General features: G+C 38.1%; 1 long non-coding RNA gene across 1 annotated transcript; it reads left to right on the forward strand.

Moving 5' to 3' along the window:
• The first annotated feature begins 811 nt into the window (after positions 1–811).
• LOC134565301 (uncharacterized) lies at positions 812–16,384 on the forward strand. The gene is made up of 3 exons (XR_010083861.1): positions 812–953; positions 15,497–15,651; positions 16,294–16,384. It is a non-coding gene; the product is annotated as an uncharacterized LOC134565301 (long non-coding RNA).
• The last annotated feature ends 5,298 nt before the right edge of the window (positions 16,385–21,682 follow it).

The raw sequence follows: 21,682 nt of genomic DNA on the forward strand, positions 1-21,682 counted from the left end.
CAAGATAAGGTGTTAGGTATTAAAATATTACTTAAGATTTCAGTTTATTGTGATATATTGTAAACAAGAGAATAAAATAATTGGAAGTTTCATTTTGTACTATAATATCTTTATGTGCAGCCATCTTCCTAACAATCGACTGTTGTCATTATGTCAGCCCCCACTCCACAAATTATCTTTAAGACTGTATATTGAACATTTTTAAACTTTACAGTTAACATGTCAACATAAGAGTTAGCATATACAGTTCAAGTTACTGCTCTCAACCTGATTTAAAATACTATTATTTTTAGATCATTTTGAAACCCTTTTTGCATCAGTTTGAAAAGTGGGCCTTGCATCTGAATTTAGCCTGTTAACTCTGGTTGTATAATTTGGTTTGCCATTAGGATTGTAAAGGAAAGTAACACAGTACCTGTGTAATTCATACTTCTAAGCCATATTATAAAGTTGAGCAGAAATTTATAGATTGAGTGTTACTCATGAAGGCATTTAAGGTGGATATGCATAGTGACAAAGTCACAGTTTTGGCAATGTACCTAGATAAATTTCACATTATTTTAAATAGTTAAAAACTGCCCCTTCATGTAAATGGTTCCTTATGGAAGCAGAGTCTCATTTTTATGTACTATCAGTATTTCAGCAGCTGAAATAAGCGTCTGTTGCAGTGCCTTGTAAGAACTCAGTCCTTGCCTGCCAGGCTAGCTCAGACACCACAGCAAGCGATAGGTACAGCCAAGCAGGCAGCGCAAGCCGGCCGATCCCGTGAGTCTTGGTTCCTGAGAGAATCAGAGACACGGTGGAGGATTGCCGACAGCGGCGGAGGAGTGAAGAGAGGAGCCAGCTGAGTAAATCAAAGGGGGTTTTATTAAGGGGGTCAGCAAGGACCTCCTTACCACCTGAAGAGCGCTCTGACTGACCCGCTCTGGCTCTTGTGACAGGACATTTTATTGGTAGGTGGTACAAGGGGCGGTAAAAATTTCTGTTTCATTAGTCGTTTGCAGCATTAATTAATCTCCCAGAAGACTGTTTAAAATATGTAAGAGAAGGTTGGTTACACAGAACCTATTCTAGAGGCTTCACGAGGATATAGCACTTGCACAGTGAGTAAAAGCCACTTTGCATTATTTATTTTGTCTTCATGTCTTTCTCTAAAATGGAGTATGTAAAGCTCTGTATTTTTAACATAGGCACCAAGGCAGCTGGTTTGCAATTACAGCAAGCAGTATTATAATTACTTGTGTTTTGAACTATCTCATTGTTCAAGCCATTGCTTGGTTGCTAAAGTTTGTGGCTGAAGGAGATCTTTTGTGTGTAAGAGTATCTTAGCACTGAAATCACCATTTCTCTTTGGAGGTGCAATACTCAGTTTACTTGGTGGTAAAAGTGAAAAATGCCCTTAATTTTTCTGCCCTATTTGTGCTTACTTTTTCTATATTTTAAGAAGGGATTTTTTAAAAAGTTTGGTTATTGGTTTCTCCATCAAGAGGACAGTATGTCGTTCAAAATATGCATGGGAGTAAAAAAGAGCTCTCAAAATACAGTTATTCTAATATTACATATATTATATATATGATTCACGTAATTTTCACACATTGTTTTATGACTTTTTCATTCTTTACAATTCTTTAGTCATGTGCAAGCCTTTTTAATATATTCATACTCCTGTATTATTTGTAAACCCCTTTATTCATAAAATCTTCCACTGATGGCTTGCTTCCAGCTGTTCACAGTGATACATACTGTCACTGACTATGTGAAGGACTTGCACGTGTCTTAAAAAAAAAAAAAAGGAAAAAAAATGAAAAAACAGATCAATTATTTTTGTCCCTTAATCTTGGAAAGAAATGCTGATAGGTAGAGTTCCATTTAAAAAATTTAGTGCTACCAACAAGGTATTAGTTGTTTCCAAAGCCATGATAGATACTGTGAACGTTTTGTAGAGAAATGTATTCTTTATACTAGGCTAAAATTTGTAACACATTGGGCTAGTGCATAAACGCTGCCGAGTTTCGAAGGAGGTGTTTAACCTGCCCACTTTTTTCAAGTCAAGCAGTTGATGTACAATGAATTGGAAAGGGCTTTTTTGTGTAGACAACATGTCCAACTGAATATGTGGTGAAGTGGTATGCTAAGATACCAAGTGTCTGTAATTTCCATGAAAAGGGGTGACCAAGCGTAAGAACCAAAAACTGAGGAGCATTTGGCCAGTACAGTAAGTGTTTATTTTTTTCAGTCATAACAGGCATGCTCTGGGCGATTCCCAGTGCTGAGGGTTTCTGTGAGACAATGTCAAAAGAAATATAGCAGTTAGAGAGAAATAAATGTGGAGGGAGAAACGCTTTTCTATTAGATACTTTTAATGCAAATATCACTTTTAACTATTGAAGATTAATTTGCATTCCTCTATAACTTATTATAACAATGTAATTACAGCTCTGTTTACTATTGTTTTAAGTACTTTCACAGTACACTTTCTGGACTGATGTTTCCAGCAACTTCCACTTGGCCATATGCAAGAGCTCTCTGTAATATTACTTTCTCTCTCTAGTTATGGCAGATGGTTTAATTGCTAAGCATGTGTTGCTCTAATTTTTCTTATTTATATGTTGTTAGACTATAAATTCACTTCTGACAACTGCTTTTAGTTGTGTCTTTTATAACAAGGATGCCTGGCAGTGTGGTTACTGCTGACTTACCACGATGAAAGAACAGTAGCTAATGTTTTTACTGTCCATTCTCAGGTACCATACACAGACACAGCAGTGTTGACAAGAGGTGAAATCGTGTAATTTCAATTCTGACATCAGTGAGAATATAAAAATGATATATAATAGTTCTCAGAGCTCAAAGCTGGAACTTCTGAAGTTGCTGAAAGTACCTGAAAGGTGCACTAGTTCATGGGACCTGATGAGATGCACTGACAGGTCCTGAGGGAACTGGGTAATATTTCACCTGTCTGCAAATACATGACAAGAGACTATGCATGTTATAAAATTTTGATTCATTAGTAACATACCAGTTCAATCTAGCTATTTTATTTACATGTGAGCCTGTCACTTCCTCCAGTGACCTGTTCACTGATTTCTTCTCCAAACTTAGTTTTTCAGAATGACTTTGTAATATGCTGGTGAAATTGAGTGTGTCACCTATCAGTGATCATTATAATGAAATATTAACTGTTTGAAATGTTGGGTGTGAAGTCTGCTGGTGGCCTCTGGTTTATATTCATTGTGTGCATCAACATTATCACCTTTGTTTATGAGGTCAGCAAAGAGCTAATGTCTGCCAAAGCACAAACACTTTTCATGTCAGAACTGGATGCGTGGTTAGCAGTCAGGCATGCTGAAAGTGCAGTGAATATTTTTGTCTTGGACTTGGTTATGTATTTGTTATGTAATTCAGGTTGTACTGACTTGTTCACTTTAAATATGAACTTAAAATGAAGTGACAGTGGTGAGTACTCACATCATCTTCATTATAAGCACTAACAAGGTCACTCTGCTAGAAAGTCTGGGATGAAGTTTTACCAGTTAAGTGAGCAGGAGAAAATATTTTACTGGTAAACGTCCCATAATGGGATAACAAGGAGGTTTATTTTGTAGAGTGGCATTTTCAAAACTTTCGCAGTTGCTGCCCTACCATACGTTACTAAGTATCCAAAACAAAGTTTGTGCCAACCTGCAAACTGCAAATGCAGCCCAAGAGTTGAGTAACCACTATTTTTTCCAAATGGGAATCTCAAGTTAGTATTTTGCCACATCATTTGGCAGTGGATCTGCTTCTGTGAAACATCCAAACATTTTTGTGGAACATAAGCTGGATATTGATAGTGCGCAGGTTCCTATACTGGAATATTGTCTGTGTGTGTTCTCCACCTAAAACCAGATGTGTTTTTACAAACCAATAATGTTTGTTTGATCCACTCCAAGGCACTATGGGAGAGTTTCCTGCCGTATCAGGTTTCTATGAGGCAAGGTGTTAGTAGTGGAGGGTTGCAGGATAAGGTCCTGAAATAGCCAGCCTATGTTAGGAAAATTTACATTTGCCCTCCTTACCTTGGAACTTGATTCTTCCAGCACTCCTTTTGGCTCCTCTCAAGTCACCTAATTCCAAAATCCTTATTCAGGATTTTACTTGAACATTTTTAAAAATCTTTTTTATTACCTTACTATTTGTTCCAGAGATTAAAAAAATCTTCTTAAATGTCTGAAGAAACACACTCTGAATTCTTATTAGGTGGACTTACTGTCATCTTTAATCCTCTGTGGCTGCAAACTTTATCAGATGTTTGATGTATTTATCAAATACCTCGAACAATTTCTTTTGCTCAAAAGATTATCTTTTTTCATATCACATCTTTGTCTTGTTCTATGTCTTGAAGAGATGTGTGCAAAACCTTCCCTGAAAAATTTGATAACTTCAGCAGCTTGTCACTGGGACCCAGCTCTCTCCTTTAAAATAGTTAATTTTATAAATGGCAATTCAATACATTTTATAAAAGGAAATCATTATCAACTAGACATGGGGCTAGCAGTGGCGTTTTTTTCCTGCACATACTCAATTGGTTCACAAAATTTCATTTCACAGTTGGAAACTTGACTCCTGACTAGAGCTGTATGATACTGCCAATTTTTGCTTTGACTATTCAAGTGTAAAAATATCTAACTTTGCAAGAATACAGCATGTTTAATCCAGCTCAAGGGTGTCCCATTATTGTGGAGCAGGTAGTTCTTGTCTTTCAAAATAACCAGGCTGAAGTAATGAAAATGTGAAATAGAAAAATGTCGTTTGCCTAAACATACCCAGGTTGAATCAAGGGTTATTTATTGTTTGTCTTAATTAGAAATTAAGATTCTGAATGGCCAATTCTTATTTGAAATTACACAAAACTGAGCAGATTGATGGCCCATTTTACCTATTTGTTTCCTAATGTTATGGTAGCACACAGCACAGTTAAATCCAGGTAAACATGTTCCCTTATGGCTCCTAAGAGTGGGGAGCAGGGCCTGGGCAGCTGGGACATGAATTTCTGTGGGGGATGATGCTTTTGTTTAGAAGGACAAGCAGATGACTGAGTACCTGTTGCTGAGTCTCGCTTCAAACTACTCATAGAACTTTTTTGAAACAGTTTTTCAGATAAATAGGCAGCATGGGTGGAAATGTTCTTGAACCCTCAGCTCTGTGAGTGAGAATTCAGGGATGGGCTGTAGGAATGTGGGGCAGATAAGACAAAGTTTCTCTAAGAAACTCAGTTCTCCCACAGCTTTTACTTACATGCATAATGTAGATGTCACCTGCTCATACAAAATTCTTATCACTGATAGCACTTTTTCCTAGATTATGTCTAAAGTGTGAGAATTGCACATGCAGGATGAGAACACTGAAGCTTCTTGTCTCTTGAGACTGAAGGTGCGTGCCACAACTTCATTCCAGTTTGCCTTTGCTCTGTATTTCTGGGATTTCTGTTTTTTGGAAAATACTTGCAAGTCATACCACAAGAGCCAAAAGTTGTTCTGATATTTATTCTTTTTCCCCAACTCTGAAGTCTATTTCTAGGCTTTCTTGACAGATCTTTGAGGCCTTCTAATCTGTTAATGTGTTACAGGATTGCCTTAAACTGCAATTCCATCTCTTGAGAACTTGATGCATGAACAGTGATTTGGAGAGAAAATTAGAAGGAAGCAGAGGGCTGGGGCTGGAAGAAAATACCTCAAGAAAGGATATTTTGGAAAAGGTAGATGAGGAAAGGACTGCTGAAAAAAGATGTAGGGGATTGGATGACATATCCATGAGATAACGGCATCTGCTTTATGGTCTGTGCTACCATTCCCTCATGGATTCAGCAAGGCTCTTTGGGATACAAATACATGATAGTGGATGGTGCACCAGTATGTGCTGAGGTGCATCCCAGACTGGGATTGGCTTTTGAAGTGAGTCCATTTTCATCTGATGCATCTGATTTGGTGTCTTGATAAAAGGAAGGCAGTAACACGTCATTCTGTCATCACAGTCTCCAAAGGGCATGTGAATGTTATAAGGAAATAGCTGTTAAATCTCTTCAAATTAGAAGTGACAATATAATAAACACTTTCAGTTTGTATTTACTGTGCCTTGTGTGATGTTTATTCTTTTGCCTCCTACTGAGACTGTTATGTTTGTTGAAAGGATACATATGTTTTCACATCTGTCATTCTCCTCTTTCAGTAAAACATTCAAGCAGAAAGTTGTTGTCCTGGATGTTGTGCAGAGGCAGACTAATGTTGGTGATGTGATACATGATATATCATACATGTCAACATCACACATGTGGTGATGACAATGTGTACTTAAGATAGTTTTTAGTTCTTAATTATTGGGATTTTTTTTGACAGAATATTTTTGTGCAAGTCATTATTCTCTTGAAATTTCACTTTCTCAACTGTGCTTAACAACCCTAACATTCTCTGCAGCTCTACCTCCCTAATTTACTTTGGACTAATGGACTTTGTGAAGGCATTTTATGACAGTTTAGCATCTTTTTTCAGAAGTTGTAGCCAAGATTACACAATTGTTCTTTGAGAGCTAGGCCTGGCTTCAAATCAGCTGATCACTAAACAGTATTGCATTGCCTTGTACTTTAAAGGAGATTTTAAATCATTTGCTCAGGAGTCCCACAGTGGCTTCAGCCTTAGGAGGCTTTCCTTGAGAATCATGTTCATTCCACATAAAGTTAAAATATGGGGCATTTTTCAATTTATACTTGAATTTATGGCAAGCAGAGAGAGGTGACTTGTGGAGACAAAGTCCAAATCTGAACATAATCTGTGATTTAGATCTGAAGGGGTCAGCAGCAGGTCCTGTCTATACTAATTTATCCTCTTTGATTGACAAGGAGAAGGATCTTACTGTTTTTCTTTGTCTTGTGCCTGTAGCTATGTGGTATTTGGAAAAAAGTCTTGTCAAAATCAGTGTGCAGAGATTATCCAACATTTATCCACAGAAATTTTGAAGAAAACACAGGTGCAGGGAGGGTTATGCTGCTGCTGAGTGCCTTCCTGTGTTACTCCTAATAGGTATTAGTCCATCTAAGAAAAAAACTGCCCTCAGCAATGTATTTTAGTGTATCTCTTTTCTAGAGACATTGTAAATAAATAAATTTAAAAATCCCATAACAGTTTCTCTACGCAGTATGTCATAATTGCTGCCTATTTCTGTTTGCATACAGACATTTTACAACCTTCGTAATTTGACTGAGGAGACTAAAATGAGAGGTTATCAGAAGAAAGTGAATTTTTCTTGTGTCTAGTCATTGGATCTGCTTCTAGAGGAGGAGGAGAAAACGTCAGTCCTTTATCTGAGTCCATGCAAAGAGAGAGCTTACAGGACATATTTGGTATGCTGCAAGGGCTTATAATCAGGGTTTTTTTGATGGTCATGATAGTTTGATAGGAAGGCTATGTCTTGGTTATTCAGTGTAAGTACCTTAACTTTAGGACTGCCAAAGGGACAGGGAATTCATGAGGAAGGCCATATGAGATAATATTGACATGAGACTTGTGGTTACCACAAGTTCTGCTGTGGACAACCTGAGTTGTCACTACAGTGGCACACAAAATAAATGAAGACATAAGTAACAAATAAGAAACCTCCTTCTTGACATGGAATATTTTGTTTTTATAGTCTTCTAGTCTCAGAACATTATGCTACAGGAAAGTGTGATGAGTACTGAGAAATGTAGGGTCCTTATGCAATGTTGTATAAAGAGGTAGAGCTCACAGAACTAATGTAAAACTTACAAATGCCACAAACCTTCAAAATAACAATTTTGCATTGATTTCAGTGGGACTGGGATTGTTCTGAAATTTTGCTATCAGTCAGTTCACAACTCTATAGACTCTCCTTGGTAGCGTCAGGACAATGGCTGAGACTACTTTAATTTGAGCCCTGGAAATGATATCCTTTATTTACTGACAGATATATTGGAATAAACATGATGAAGTGAGGAATAACCTGTAGAGTTGTTTTGGTTTTTTTTTCCCCTAAGCTTGCAGTGTGTAAGGAAGCTGGTTGCTGCTTGGCTGTAACTGGAGTTTTAAGTTTTTTACTGCTCTTTCTGTGAGTTTGCACCAAGTCTTTGGTGTTTTGTGTAGGTCAGGAATCCGTGTCCCTGCTGCAGAATGCATTTTTCCCTTACCCCTTGGCAAAAGGAGTGGGTTGGTTTCCTGATCCTGGTGTGGAGCCTGTCTCACTTGGCTTCAGCCTCAGTATGGTGCTCGTAGGGCAGTTGTCCAAATATGCCTGGAGTGGTTAGGGGCATGGGAATGATATCAAAACAATCCAAAAGATAGATCAGGAAGCATGAGAAAGCAGAAGGAACATCTTATATTCATGTGTGAGGGGATGATAAATTAGGTGCTGTTGGGTCTGTATATAAACATGTATTGATACTGTATATATACACACTGTGTTTGGATACAGCTATAAAAACATAAGCAGCTAGGAAAGCAACTTGGGCATGTCTTGTCAGAATCTTTCTTTGTATGAAGATATTCCTTTGCTGAAACTGAAACTAGAGAAATGCCCTGGGAAAATGTTTTAAATATCTCACCCAAACTTTCCACTGGTGTTTTATATTGTTTGCAATGAAATCATGCATCAATGTTTAAGAGAGCAGAAAATCTCAAATCGATGACTTCATGACCTCTGCCCTCTTCTTACATTTATAGTGAAGAAATGAAAGGTGAATGTTACATGACAGGACGTCCTTTCATTTGGCTGAGTTTTGTTTTCCTTCAACATGACTTATTTTTAAGGTATGTAAAAATGTCTATGGCTTCACAGCCATGACAACCAGAAGAGAACAGACTTTCACTAGGACCTTCAGTGCCCCCTGGGCAAGTACAGAAATCCTGTGGACCATTCCATGGGTCATGGAAGCTTATGGCAGAGCATTTTGAGAGCTGGTCTTCTGCTGTTGTCCTGGTTTAGGACAAAATTAGGGGAAAATCCCCACAACTCCCTCCCCCACCACTGGGTTCGGGAGGAATTTCCTCAGAGGAAAAGTGGAAAAAACTTGTTTATTAAGAAACAACAACAACAAAAAAACCACTCCCCAACACAAGAAAAACAGTCTGAGATGACAACAAGTGTTTTCACCAGTCCAAGAGAGGGTGAGCAGTCTCTGCTGGGGAGGGTGCCAAAGCTTCTCTCAGGTGCAGACTCCGGGGGGTTTTCCCTTGACGTTCCCAAATCAGGTCCGATATCTTCAGAGAAGGGGAGGAAGGAAAGAAGGGGAAAAACAAAAGCAGAAAAATGGCAAAAAGCAAGCAAAAAAGCAGAAAGCAAGAGAGCAAAGCCAGCAAAGCAGCCTAAGCTAAGCAGCAAGCAAGCCAAAAGCAAGCAGCCAGGGGAGGGACTCAGCTATAGACAAAACAAACTGAGAACATGGGAACAGAAACACACGATTTGGGATACAAAGCATGAAAATATCCTGTCAGGATTTGGGATACAAAGCATGAAAAAATTCCTGTCAGCTGTCCCAGGACAGCTGTGAAGTAGCAATACATGTATTATAACAGCAAGATTCTTGGTTTAGTTTTTGTTTGTTTGGAGTTTTGTTGTACTAGTTGTTTTTGCAGCTCGTGTTTTTTAATCAAACACCAAAACTATGAGGATTGTGCAAATAGTTTAAAGAGAAACATTTTATACAATGGTATGTTTCTCTTAAAAATATGTGTGTTTGTCTTTCCACAGAAGATGGGCAGTGTGATTGGTTTATGTCTCCAAAATTAGAGTTTAGTTTATGTCTTATTTTGTTATCCCTGAACGAGGTGGTCATTTCATTTTGAGTTTGAATTGCTACTCATTCTAGATATGAGCAGTTGTTACATGTGTTATCTTTAGTCAGCACGGTTTTCAGCAGGTTTTACTCCTATAACAATTGCAAATAGGAATAAAGGAGGAAGAATGCAGTTTGTGAGGTTGGCCTTAACATAGTAATGTGTTTTAACATGTGAAGGCACTGATCTGTGGTCTGTGCAGCACTAGCAGAAAGCCTCTGCTCCTGTCACTGTCAGCTGGAGCAGGGGAATACAAATGAGCTTTACAAGAGGTAAAGGGGGAAATGAGGAATGAGTGAGGTGAATGTTAAACAATTTAAATAGAAGTGTCAGCTACCCGTGTTGGACTAGAACCAGTTAGGAGATGCTGACACAAAAGGGATGCTGGAAAATAGGTGATCATAATGAGAAAATAAGTGAGGTGATCTCCCCAGCTGCTGTAGCAGCAGCCAGAGAAAATCCATGCTGAAGGACTTCCGAAGGTCACCAATCCATCAAGACCCAACTAGCTTATAAATGATGCTAACATTTCTATTGTGTGTGCCAATGTTGAAAATGTCAGTTACTGCAATGAGCACTGCAATTTATTTGTGCAAACTGATAAAACACAATAGGGAATATCCAGTTAATGTAATGGTTTCATTCAGCCATCTAATGTAAAGAAATATTTCTACTTAAGATAGTATTTGGATTAGGCACTTTCTCATAAAGTGGCAAAACAATAATACTAAGTGCTGTAAGAAAGGCTTTCTTAGGTGAAATGTAATTTGAACTGTAGTAGTTGTAGGTTTCCTTTAAATATTTTAGTACCTAATAAATATTCCAGCAACAATGTAGATGAATTTTAACAGAATGCCTTGCTAGTACTACTCATGCTAATTTGCAAGATTTACAGCAATTACCATTCCTGAAAGCTAAAAAATAGTGAGTTATTTCATGAACACATAAAACAAGGCCTTTGAAAACATTTAACAGGACTCTTAAAATGAAATATTTGGCTCAGATATAATTTGGGATGGATACAAAATTAAAGTGCACTGTCATTCCTGACATTCATAAAAATAAATTATTGTCTATTGTTTCCTTCTCTTTATTTCTGAGTACAGATCAGTATGAAAGAAACTAGATACTGTCATTCTCCCTGAGGGTGTTGGGAGTTTGCACATCCAAGTAGCCAATTAACCCTGGATCCCAGGAAACCTCTTTCATAAGTTTATGTTTGGAAAACCAGGAAGATTAGTCTCTTAGGAAACTGGAACGTTTTGTAAAAAACATATTAAGAAATTTAATTCATTTTTTATTGCTTTTCCCCCCCATATATTCATAAGGCTATTTCATCTGCAGCTATTCCAGTAGTATCATATATGTAGAGATGTTCTCTTTTAAAGGGGAGGCAGAGGGATAGCACATGAGAAGTTCATGGTGTCTCACTTCAGAATCAAAAACTAGATTGTAGTGAAATCAATGAGTGGAAAATCTGCTCATTACTGAGGAGGGTCTTAATTATGACCGACATTTGTCTAGAAGTTCCTTTGGAGAATTTAAGTAAAAGAATTTGTGTGTACACTTCTCTCCCTCTGATGTTTATTCTCTTCTTGAGTTTATGTGTATACCCATACATGTCTTTTCACATCACTTCATCCTGGTAAATATTGCCTTTTTCCCCCCCCATCTCACTTAGGTATCTTTTACTGACCACTGTAAAACTCTAATTCATAATACTTTTCTTTAGTTGTAAATCTATGTTTTTAAATTTGGTATCAAGCTTCTGACATTTTGTACTAGCATACAATTGTTCTCTCAAAACGGTGCCCTATAAAAACATTTTGAAGATCAACAGGGAAAAAACTTTTGATAGTACTTCATGAGCTGGAAGCTTACTGGTAAATAAATTTGTATCTTTAGAAGATACAGAAGAGCTCTCTAAACTACTCTCTCAGTATAAATCTATATAAGTTCAGTTCTCTGCTACTGTCATAGTCCTTGCTGAAATTAAGTTTGTGGTTTTCCACATCTAAAATGTTATTTAATCGTTTTAAGTTGAAGTAGAGGATTAAAAACACAAAACGTAATAGGCTAGTTCCCCACAATTAAGAAGGAGGAAACAGATGAAAAGTGACAGTGTGGATTAAGTCATACACACATAGACGACACAGCACCTGATATGTAGCTATACTTGTGCAAATGTAGAGATAAAAGTGATAAGATTTATGTCAGCCCCTGACTGTGGCAATGGGAATAGTTTAGTTGTATACTTTAGCCATTTTCTTAATCAGGTGTTCAGGAAACATATTTTGAGCTGAAAAGCAACAATTTCACACCATGTCAGAAAATAAATTGCATGCTTTTGTTAAAATTAGGTCTTTTTAATAAGAATATACTGATCAATATAAAGAAATTGCGACTTGTAAATGCATAAAATGTTCAACAATCTTAAGCACAAATCCAGGCTGCATAGAGAAGGGATAGCAGCCCTGGAGGAACCCTGGGGGTGCTGTGGGGCAGAGCTGGGACCCCAAACCCCTGTGCTGGGCTGAGCCCCAGCGTGGGCAGCAGGGCAGGGGGGATTCTGCCCCTCTGCCCCCTCAGCTGAGACCCCACTGCAGAGCTGCCCCAGCCCCGGGGCCCAGCACAGGAAGGAGCTGGAGCTGCTGGAGCCAGGCCAGAGGAGGCTCCAGGATGAGCAGAGGGACGGAGCAGCTCTGCTGGCAGGAAAGGCTGGCACGGCTGGCATTGTTCAGCCTGCACAGGAGAAGCTTTGGGCTGACCTCACTGTGGCCCTGCAGTGCCTGAAGGAGCTGCAGCAAGGATGGAGAGAGACAATTGACAAGGGCTGGAGGAACAGGACACAGGGAATGGCTTCCCACTGCCAGAGGGCAGGGCTGGATGGGATCTTGGGAAGGAATTGTTCCCTGGGAGGGTGAGGAGGTCCTGGTACAGGGTGCCCAGAGGAACTGTGGTTGTCCCTGGATCCCTGGCAGTGTCCAAGGCCAGGCTGGACACTGGGGCTTGGAGCAGCCTGGGACAGTGGAAGGTGTCCCTGCCCATGGCATGGGGTGGCACTGGATGGGCTTTGAGGTCCCATGGAACCCAAACCATTCTGTGATTTTATGAAATTATCCTAATACACTCCTAGGTATTTCTGAACTTGATATTTTCCAGAATTCTGTTTTTGCAATGAAGTGATAGTACATATCCACTTATACGTAATTAATAATAACATGGAAAGCATATACTCCTTCATTTGGCTTGAAAAGAGAGACTGATTTTTTTTAAGAAAAATTGAAGCTTGGAAACTATTTCCGTTTGTATCTTTAGCTTTTCTACTTGCAAACAATCTTAAATGTGAGCTGTTTTGATTGTTACCTCATGAGCATGTACTGCTACAATTACAAGGAATTCCTAAATTTTAGCATAATGTGCCCCACTGGGATTTTGAAGTGCCTTTTTTGCAATTTAATTACACTGTTGCTTTCCTTCTCATTTTGGTATCTATGCGTATATATATATACGCATCACTGCTGTGTGTACACCTTTTCTTGCAGTGGTTTGCAAATGATACAGAGCAAGCATTCCCAAAACACATTCCAGTTGCAAGATGAAGGAGTGAGTCTTGCTACTATTTTCAAGTGGTAGAGAGACAGCTGAGACAGCTGTAAGCCATGTTCATGACTGCTTCTGGTCTAAACTTGAGTGCCTTCAGCTTAACTGACCCATGCAATTTCCAAATGTTGTGGTCATGCTAACAACTTAGTCCAAAAGCACCAGTTGCCTGCTGTTCGCTTACTTCAGCCATTGGCAGGAAACTCTTTTTTGAAGCTGTTATAAGTAGGCTTGAGATTCAAGGATGATTTTTGCCATGGTGTGCTGGAAGAACAGACAGTTCCAGGGTAAGAAGCAGAATTCTTGCTCTTCTGGAGTGATGAGAAGAGCTCAGTGCCTGGAGGCTCAGTATGTGTGGATGCTCTTTCATGTCAAAAGCAAAACGTGTCTCAGTCAGTGTGAGATGTGTTTTGCCATCTGGTTGGACAGCAGTTACTTTCTTTTTCTCACTCCCAACATACAGAGAAAGCAGTACTGCACATAAAGTTGAGTTGATTTTTGTGTTTAGATTTAGTCACATTGTATGTGAAGTTGTGCAGAATAATAGAATCCAAATATTTTCCTTTTTGGCTACTGAAATATTTTTAGTTTCAAAGTAAATCTGGTAAGTTATTAATTGGTTGTAAGCATTTCTGAAATGCTTACAATTTACATATTGGATGCAAAATAATGGATGTTAGGGTAAGGAAATAAGAAATGTTTTTAATATCGGTTTGAAATTATGTGAAACAATATGTGTTTACATACCCTCAGCACATGAGAGAATGTGACATGCTGGATACATGTCCAACAAAAAGCCATGATGATTGTCATGATGATGATGATGATGGAACTGGAGCATCTCTTTTATGAAGGAAGGCTGAGAGAGGTGCGATGCCTTAGCCTGCAGAAGAGAAGGTCCAGGAAGGAACTCCTGAAACTGTGCAAATACCTGAAGGAGGGTGCAAAGAGGAGGACGCCACACTCATTTTAGTGATGCCCCATGACAGGACAGAAATTATATCAATTTAAAAAACTGTAAAAGTATTCCTTAGCACTACTATAAAATTATGAATGTGTGTTACTTAGATACCTTAGAGATTTTTTTTTGTTGCATGTCTGCATTTCTCTAGTTTCATGTCAGAGCAGAATACCATGGGGTTACTATTGTAATATTTTTGACCTTGAATTAACAGGTGCTGTCAGTGTTAGTTGTTTTTATAGGCATTAATGAAGGGTGAAAAAAGATATGAGTTTCTGTAAGACTAGGAAATTAATCAGATTGACTCAATGGGGAAAGTATGGGAACAGATTGGTTGGGAGAAAAATATTCCTGATTCTGAATATTTCCCAACCAGGTACAAAACTGCTAAGTGTTAGGAAATTTCTTGGTCATTTTAAACTCTTTTAATTTTGTTTTATAGCTCAACTTTTGTATCAGCAAGGAGGGGGAGGTAAAGAACTGCCAGAGCGTGAGAGGCTATGCAAATAAAGCTCTTAAAATGGAGAGAGAATTAAAATCAAAAGCAATGGAGAAGATACTATCCTTAAATGCCCAAATCCTTATTTATAGCTTGGGGTGTTTTTTTTGTTTTGTTTGTTCTTTTGTATGTTTGTTTATTTTGCATTTACATTTCACAGTTCTCAATAAAATTATGTGTGACTGAATTGCTATTTCCAGTCTAAGCCTTAGCCAGAGGAAATTCAATTAACAGCAAGGACAAAGGAAAAAAAATAACAAATAATTACTGCCATTCTTTTTACCTTTCTTTAAATGTAGATTTATGTCCTGTGAAACTAGATATCAGAGAAAGATATTGGACACTTGAGGAGCTTGTAAATAACGTCTTCAGCTGGTTTGGCTGATTTGTATTAAATAAATTAGGCTTTTCAAGCTTATAACTGTAATAGATCCTTTTTTGCTAATTTATTGAAATGATGCTCCATTTTGCTTGACACATTTTTAAAGCTGTTATTTATGGTTTAAATTTTTTTAACATCAGGGCTATGTTTATGTCTTTATGTTTTGTAGACCAGCTTTACTGTCTTAGCATGACATTGATAATAAGCATTTGACTGGCTTTTGCTTCTAGAAATGAAGTTTGAATGAATTAAAAAATAAACAAAAGACTAGAAAATGAGATCCGGCACAGCATGAAAAGGAGGAAGCTTTTCTTGAAGAAGGCAAGCAAAATGAGAAAATTGAAAAAAGCCAGATTACTTCAGCTGGAGGGAAGACATCAAAACTGTTAGTACATAAATGTAATTGCCCCATGATGCAAATAATCTGTTTTAAAGATGTGACAAAAACTACTGGCATGAAGAAGCATTCACATGTTTTGCCATATCCTTATGGATGTTTTCTTTCTCAAGAGTGTGTGCTACTGGCATTCTTACATTTAGTATTAAGTATGAAATTTTCCATTGTTATAAACTAATTAAAACTATGCTTGTGCATGAACTGGAGTAAAGGCATAGAAGATCTGCAGAGTCATTGAGGATTTCACTAATTTATCTGCAAAATTAAAGATTTGCGGTGAGATCTGTATACTCTGCAATGTGAATGGGCTTTTGGAGGCTTCACAAATGCAACAAAGGTTTTGTTTGGTTTGCTGTTTTATTGGTTTCATTTATTTATTTATTTTCAATTGAGGAAAGAAATCTTATCAGGTTGTCTGCAAAATGTTCCCAGAAATCTGGGGATTTAATTGGTAGCTCATCCAAATACGCAGGGCAAATTTCTGTTGATCCCTTAGTTTAGGAGTCTGAACCTTCAAACAATTTTACAGACTCCAAGGGAATTTTGACAGGTTAAGGGATGAAAATTGATTGCAAGTGTAGAGATAATTATTAATTACTGCCCTTCCTTTTTGTTTTGTTTCTGGTAAAGTAATTCTATCAGCAAATGTTGGAGAAAAACAGAGCGGAAGAAACTGCAAGTCCTGGACCTTTTTGTGCTGAGAAGTGATGGAAATGTTGCCAGTACCGGTAAGATCTTACCCCAAACATTAATTTTCTGAGAGGTCTGTAGGACCTCATTCTAGAGGTGATTCCTTGGATTTCTGATATTATTGTAGATGAATTTCCTTAATTTCAATCAGTAGCTTCCTCTGGGCCAGCATAATTTATTGCCATGCTGTTAATCACCAAAGAAATTAAGAATAGTAAACTAAAGTTACAAATATATTTAACATGTTACAGAGGATAAAGATTTGAGATGGAATCCTTGATCCCCTGCCAGTGAGACAGGCAACCAGTAGGATGCCTGAGGAAGTGATAATGATGCAAAACAGCTCAGGCAATACTTTGGAAATGTGTTCCTCTGATGTGTGACTGGTGGTATCTGCTTGGGCAGCATCACATAAATAAGATTAGCTAGATGCATGACATCTGCCTTATATTTCGTTTCATGATGTGAGAAGGTTGACTTTATGATTTTATTTAATGCTTTGGTGAGTGAGACATGGCCAGGAATGATGTTCTTTCATCAGCTGCACTGGGAGAAAAGGAGGGAGGAAGAAAGGAAAAACAATGGGTTTGAAAACCAGTCTCAATATTTCATTATTTCCCCCTTGCAAGGGGGTGCAGAGGATGCACATTTCATGGAGCTTAAATGAGTTTGCTGGGAAATAAGTGAATGTTGCTTTGCAGAGAATTGCTTGTTGCCATCAGTGCAAGTCATGCATGGAGTCACAAAAGCTTGTCCCTTTAAGTTAAGTGCAGTGATTCTCAGAGAGAGGGAATATCACAAATGAGACAATTTCAGTTTTCTGGAGAGATTTCTCACCCTGGCCCCAATTGTAGTTTATTTTCAGAAATATCTTCTCTGTCTGTGAGACAGAGAAAATGACAATTAATCCTTGCCCTAAGCATAAGAAGAGTAACCTAGTTTCTTTCTTCTCCAGTCATGTGCACAGAACACCTATGTCTACACAGGTTCATTTCTCTGAAGGTGTTTGTTGTCTTCCTCCTTCCTTCCTGCTGAATTTACGTGGGACCAGAAGCTGGTATTGATTCTATTCCATGCAGCCGTGCTATTGAGGATGATCTTGGGCAGCCCTGAAGAAAGAAGGCAAACACAATAATTCTCTGGCATGCAGGGGTGACAACTCTTATTGCTAAGAGGTCTGAGTATTAAAAGCAAGAAATTTTCCACTATAGACAAGACCAGAACTAAACGAATGTGGAACTCTCTCTGTAAAGACACAGAGAGTTTGGTTTGGAGCATTTAAGCAAGGATCTAACTTTTTAATTCGCAATAGAGATTCAGATTCCTAAAACACCCCATCAGTCATTAAACGTAAATCACCTGGATACTTCTCAGTTCTTGACGTCCATGGTTGCTGTAGTTTGAATAGATATCCCAACTTAGGGCGTCCCAAAAAATTTAAAAGAAAAATAAAATTTGGGAATTATTTGAAAGAAAACAAAAAACGCAAGAAAATTAAAATTGTGCTGGTTTTGCTGGTTTCATTGCTTTGCAGTCTTCTTTCTTTCTTTCTTTCTTTCTTTCTTTCTTTCTTTCTTTCTTTCTTTCTTTCTTTCTTTCTTTCTTTCTTTCTTTCTTTCTTTCTTTCTTTCTTTCTTTCTTTCTTTCTTTCTTTCTTTCTTTCTTTCTTTCTTTCTTTCTTTCTTTCTTTCTTTCTTTCTTTCTTTCTTTCTTTCTTTCTTTCTTTCTTTCTTTCTTTCTTTCTTTCTGAAATCTGTTGTAACCTTTTGTTTTGTCACTGCTTGGGAATTAACAAGATTTCTAAAGAGAGATCACTTAGGGTGCCATCTAATTGCAGACCTTCTGTTTTAACAACTGCAGGAGAATTTAAGAACACGTTAAGCAAGTTTTGTATGAGAATTCAAGTCATTTTCCCTGCTCTTGGGCAAGAAGGTGCTTTAGATGACCTCTAAGACTTCCTCCATTTACCTTCCTCAGTTCTGTGGTTTATGGAGCAGTGACTCATTTCTTTGTCCCTCCTGACTGGCTTTGAAGCTTGCCATCCTTTTCAGGATGCTGTGATGTCTTACCTCACCCTTTGCAGGTCTGTGTTCCTGTCAGGGTCATGGAAGAGCTTGCCATTGGTCACTGGGCTTTTGCAGTGCACAATGTTTGCTTGAGAGAAAAGCAAGTGGAAGAAAAGATATAAACAACTTAAACATAACTAACTTGCTGAAAAGTACCCATTGGTTACTTGAAATCTTAAAATTAGATTTTCCTCAGTTCTCAGTTGTATAGTGGGCGTTTTATCTGTTCTTGAGTGAGCCTCCGAAAAGTGTTTGTGTCTCCATGGGATCAAGGAGAGCTCTGTGAAGACACTAATTTGGTCTGAGAATTATGTTTATTAACCAGGTGTAGTACTTGAGCTAATAAGCCATCCTTTAATTAGGAGATAGCTTTTTTACTTCTGCATAGTGACAAATTGAAATAGAGTTGTGCTGTTCAGCTCTGGATCTTAAAATACCTTAATATTTAGGCTTATTGATTCTAAACAACAGCATAAATCATTTTACAGTGGAGCAAAAGGAAATATCCAGATTTATTTATTTTCCCAGTTACATATGTCAGTTACCTTATGGAGTTTCCAGGCTCCCAAAGATAAGATTGATTATATTTAGGCAACAGATTTCTTTCAAAACATCACAATGTCAGACATATTAGTATTTAAAGGTCCATGTTTTTCTCATCTTTTTCTCTATAATGTAAATGTTTTCACTCATAACAGTTGGTTTGGTAAGAGTATAAGATAAACTTTGAATAAAATTTATCACCTTTTTTTTTTTTAAAGACACAACCCACATTTAATTCCTTTTTAAGAAAATGGATTTTTTTTAAGAAAAGAGAAGTTTGGAATGGTTTTTCCATTCACATTTAAAGCTTAATAAATTAAAGCTTAATTAAAGATTAATATTTTTCTAGTTTAAACAGGTTGGTTTGTGGAAGTCTGATAGAATTTTATTTCCAAATGAGCAATTTTTATTTTGTTTTTACTTGTAATAACAAACCTCCTGCAACACAGAGCTTTCATGTCCATTTTATTGTACTGTCAGCTCAGCCCTTGCCTTTCACCCAGTGTTCAGTAAAGGTAACACAAACTTTATTCACCTCTTTGACTGCAGTTTGTAAAGCTGGGTACCAGCAACAACCTTGCCCCTTTCCCCTCTGTGCTTGCCCAGATTTACGCTGCAATTTGAAAGAAGCCAAGCAGTTGGCCCAACAGCACTTCCTTCTGGCAACCTGCCAGGTGTACCAATGGTGAGTAGTTTAAAAATGCATTGGAAATGTCTATACCAGCTACAGGCGCACCTTCCAGCTACAGGACATGCACATCTTTCCCTGATTTTGTTTTCTTGTTCTAAGATGGTGGAGAGTGAAAAATGTGGATACTTTTTTAGGGAAAAAGGACAACACTTTTTAAAGTAGGGATCTCATCTGTGTTGGAGGGGTACAACTGCACTGATGAATCTTAACCAGTTCATATGAAAGCTGCTTTTGTTCATTTAAAGTCTTTGATACTCACAGATTTGTAGGTGAATTCTTACTGCACCACCAGTAACTGACTGTAGCCCAGATACATGCAGTCTCTTTTTGGTGTGTTAGTTCTTTTGCTATTCTTACTGATGATGTCATAAATGCTAAATAGACCTTTTTTTACTACTTATTTTGGCTGTAGCACAAGTTAAGAGCAGAAGTTTATAGCTCTGTTGCTTTGCATTTTTCTGCTTGTGGGTTTCTGATATGACAGATGTGCAGGAGTCTCAGAGAAAGTGCCCTTCTCACACTCTAACTCAGCTTTTTATGTGATAAAAAGCTGAGTATAGGTGGTGACACCTGTGTACAGGTGGTCTGCTTGTATGTGATCAAACATATGCAGCCACTTCATGAAGGCATAGATCGTGTCCATACTCTGTGGTAAGCCATTCTTAAATCTTCAGTGTTGGGAGATTTGCTTGTAAAGTAAGTGGAACCCGAATTTAGCAGCAGTCTGAAATAATTTTTGTGCTGCCTAACATTTGTACCAGGCATGACTTTAACTTACACCATCCCTTTTGATGTCCTGCTGTATCTCTTTCTAAACAGAGCATGGCTGATCCTTTTGTAATTCAGAATATCCCTTCCCTTCCCTTCCATGGCAGCATCTCCTAATTCTAAGACATATCTTTACAACTGGATGTAAGCTGGAGGAACTTGATGCTGAAGAAGCCAACCTGTTAGACATGGTTCTACTAATGGATTTGTGTCAGTAACAGCTTCTGGCAGAGCTGTGGGGCTTTGTAACTGGACACAAAGTTGGAACACTCAACTGAGTGCAGCAAGTTTCTGAAAAAAATGGTCAGGAGCAAGATGGAACTGAGCTCCAACACTCTGCTACTTTGCACTGATACAAGCAAAAAATATGTGATTTATATTTACCTTGATACTGTGTTGGGAGTAGTGCCAGACCACAACATCCGTAGCATGAGAGATGAGCCGTAGAGAGAGAGAGCCGTAGGCATCTCTTTAACCTTAACCTGCCAACTTTCAGCCTCCCTGGTTACGTTTTCCTTAGTTAAAAGAATGAATGAACCCTCTGAGAAGCCAGATTTCAAACACTGACTTTCTTTCTCTCTTCCTGTATAGAAACCTGGGCTGACCCATTCACCAAATGTTGTCTTTGTTCTATGTGCATGCCAGGAAGAATTTTCTGATGCAGCTGTTAACAAGTTTTCCCATTCCTATAGTTTTCCTCCTCAACAAATGTGTTCCTCTTCACTATGATCTTTCCCTGGCGTCACATTTTGTATTTGCAAGGACACAGAATTAATTGTTTGTCTGGTTTTTCTTTTGTTCTCCTTTGTTCTTCTGAAAGGAAGGATTATCAGTTCTTTGTATCCCTGCAATGCTACTTCTTATGCTGACAGCAAGAAACAGGTGAATTGAAAGGTACGTGTAGAGTTTGGGTGATCACTATGAACAGATTTTCTGGTTGAAATGTCACACTGATATTTTGGGTTAAAGATTTTTCTTCAAGTGTGTGATGAGGTCGGAATTCTGGAGGCAGCATTTGTTAACAGCTGCTGTTAACCTGTGCTGCTTTTGCCTGCTTTCCAAAAAGCATACAGGGTCAGAAACTGCAGTGCAGGACTGTCATGTCATTAAAACAACTTTAGTTCTCCCTAGTGTAACACAAGAACTTTCCTCTTACCTCCTGACTCCTTCTGCCTGTCCTGTTAGTGCAGTAGATGTTTTTACTTCACTATGAAATGCTTTCCAAATCACTGGTTTTGTCTAAAGAAACCTGGGATTTCTA

The sequence above is a fragment of the Prinia subflava genome (genome assembly GCF_021018805.1).
Source record: "Prinia subflava isolate CZ2003 ecotype Zambia chromosome Z unlocalized genomic scaffold, Cam_Psub_1.2 scaffold_100_NEW, whole genome shotgun sequence".
NCBI classification, from domain to species: Eukaryota; Metazoa; Chordata; class Aves; order Passeriformes; family Cisticolidae; genus Prinia; species Prinia subflava.